At 40.7% G+C, this 2,843-nt stretch overlaps 1 protein-coding gene across 1 annotated transcript in view; it reads left to right on the forward strand.

Annotated features, from left to right (window-relative positions):
* The window catches only part of LOC106869539 (RNA-binding protein 45), a 39,541-nt gene that overhangs the window by 18,172 nt on the left and 18,526 nt on the right, over positions 1-2,843 (forward strand). The window lies entirely within an intron of this gene.

A 2,843-nucleotide genomic window follows, 5' to 3' on the forward strand; every position in this document is an offset into this window, starting at 1 on the left:
ATATATATATATATATATATATATATATATATACATACATACATACATACATACGACGGGCTTCTTTCAGTTTCCATCTACCAAATCCACTCACAAGGCTTTGGTTGGCCCGAGGCTATAGTAGAAGACACTTTCCCAAGGTGCCACTCAGTGGGACTGAACCCAGAACCATGTGGTCGGTAAGCAAATTACTTACCACACAGCCACTCCTGCGCCTAAAAACATTCATTGACTCTAATGGTGTTAAACTGGACAACAAATTAAGTCTCCCACCCCAGAACAATAACGATGAGCTTCCATACAGTCTCCTTCTGTTAAATTTCATTTGGAAGACTTCAAATAAAGTTGAGGCTATTGTAGAAGTCATATATCTGAAGTGCTCTGCAATAAAGTCAAACTTCACATCACATCATTGCAAACCAACTTCTTAACTCCTCAGATATGTTGTGCACATACCATTGCTGTTGGTGTTTGGTGGGGGTGAGGGTGGGGAGCAACTCATCTAGCAGTGCCCCGTGTCTGGCACCATTGATACGATGGATAGCCTAGCTGTGTTTGTAATCGTGTTGTGATAAGATATGGCTTATTCAGGTCAAACATGCAACATATACTTACTCTCTCTCCTCCCTCCCTCACTCGCACAAACACACAGCATATAACCTACTTTCTTTTGCTTTGTTTCGGATTAGAAGACTGTACAAGTATGTATGTCTGTATGTGAGTGTCTGTATATGTGTGTGTAAATGTATGTACGTATGTTTGTGTGTGTGTGTGTGTGTAATATGAATGTAGGGGATAAAAATCCAAGCTGTATCCTCTTGAGGCACATCTACTTATTCCAATAGTACAATCCAGTATTTAATTGTTGTTGTATTGATGAGGTACATACTAGACTATCCGTGACCCATTGGGTCACCTGGAAAGTCTTAGTTTCCCAGCAATGGAGTTTTGTTTGGTGGGTGTTTTTTCCTTTTCCAGGTTATTTTGCATGCTTTCAGCGAATGTGACATCGAAATCACACGTAAACAGCTCCTTTCCCTGGAAAAGGAAAGATTTGGCTACTATTTCTTGCACGACCTGCTACCACGTAACAGGTATTTCGAGTCCTTTATCGCAAATAGCTGTTACATGGTAGCTGGGCGTGCTAGAAATAGCAGCCAAATCTTTGGAACTGAGATATGTTGAATGCACTTGAAAAAATTTTTGTAATGATAGTTGTTGTATTGCTGTGAGGTACATACTAGAGTTGAACATTCTGGAAACATTGTTAGCAGAGGAATTTGGTAAATTTTTTGGTATTATTTATTCACCATTACACATGTTTCATTTGCTAATAGGAATCACAAAATTGTACTTGTTGGATAAACATGTAAGAAATTTCTTTCTAGAAATTCTTCAGACAGAAAATCAAATAATACATTACCAATAATATTATTTGATTCTCTGTCTGAAAGATTTCTAATCAGAAATTTTTTACTGGTTTGTCCAAGTGATTCTTATTAGCAAATGAAGCATTTGTAATGGTGAATAAATAATACCAAAAAATTTTCCAGATTCCTGTTTTGTTATATATGTATGTGTGTGTGTTTGTGTATGCATATATATATATATATATATATATATATATATATATCATCGTTTAACGTCCGCTTTCCATGCTAGCATGAGTTGGACGATTTGACTGAGGACTGGTGAACCAGATGGCTACATCAGGCTCCAATCTGATTTGGCAGAGTTTCTACAGCTGGATGCCCTTCCTAACGCCAACCACTCCGAGGGTGTAGTGGGTGCTTTTACGTGCCACTGGCACGAAGGCCAGTCAGGAGGTACTGGCAACGGCCACGCTCGAAATGGTGTATTTTATGTGTCACCTGCACAGGAGCCAGTCCAGCGAAGGAAAGTGAGATCACAGCCGTAGCCTGCACCAGTGTCGCATAACCAGCCCATTTAAAAAGTACCTTTGAATCATTGGGCGACATGCCGTGCTTGAGGAGACCTATTGAGTTAAGTAAATCAAATTATAATCAAATGGAAATTGTAGTTGTGGTCAGTACCAGTGCCGGTGGCACGCAATAAGCACCATTCATGTGTGGGTCACTGCTAGAGCCACTTGACTGGCTCCCTGTGCTGGTGGCACGTAAAAATCACCATCCAAACATGGTTGATGCCAGCCCTGACTGGCTCCAGTGCTGGTGGCACGTAAAAAGCACCATCCGAATGTAGCCGATGCCAGTGTCACCTGACTGGCTCCCATGCCAGTGACATATAAAAGGCACCATTATACTCTCGGAATAGTTGGCGTTTGGAAGGGAGAAACATTGCCAGATCAGATTGGAGCCTGGTGCAGTCTCCTGTCTTGCCAGTCCCCAGGCAAACCATCCAATCCCTGCCAGCATGGAAAACAGACATTAAACGATGATGATGATGATGTATATAGCAAGGTATATATATATATATATATATATATATAGGTGCAGGAGTGGCCACTGCATGGCACTTTGGGCAAGTGTCTTCTTCTATAGCCTCAGGCTGACCAAAGCTTGTGAGTGGATTTGGTAGACGGAAACTGAAAGAAGCATGTGTGAGAGTGTAGAAACATGTTGTATGTAATTTGTGTGTAAGTGGCGTGTTGGGTACAGAGTGGTCTGGATGTCAGTCACACACCAGCTTATGTTGGGTCCCATGGTGGCTTGCATGCCAGTCACACTGTAGCCTTCAAGGCAGTCACTCTTTGTTCTGTATCACATACCCAAGTTAAAATTTAAAAAAGAAACAACAAAAAAAAACAAACCCTTTCATATGTTTCACTTATTGTTTTTGTTTCTTTTTATTCAAAAGTTTTC

Source organism: Octopus bimaculoides, chromosome 9, assembly GCF_001194135.2.
Source record: "Octopus bimaculoides isolate UCB-OBI-ISO-001 chromosome 9, ASM119413v2, whole genome shotgun sequence".
Taxonomy (NCBI): domain Eukaryota; kingdom Metazoa; phylum Mollusca; class Cephalopoda; order Octopoda; family Octopodidae; genus Octopus; species Octopus bimaculoides.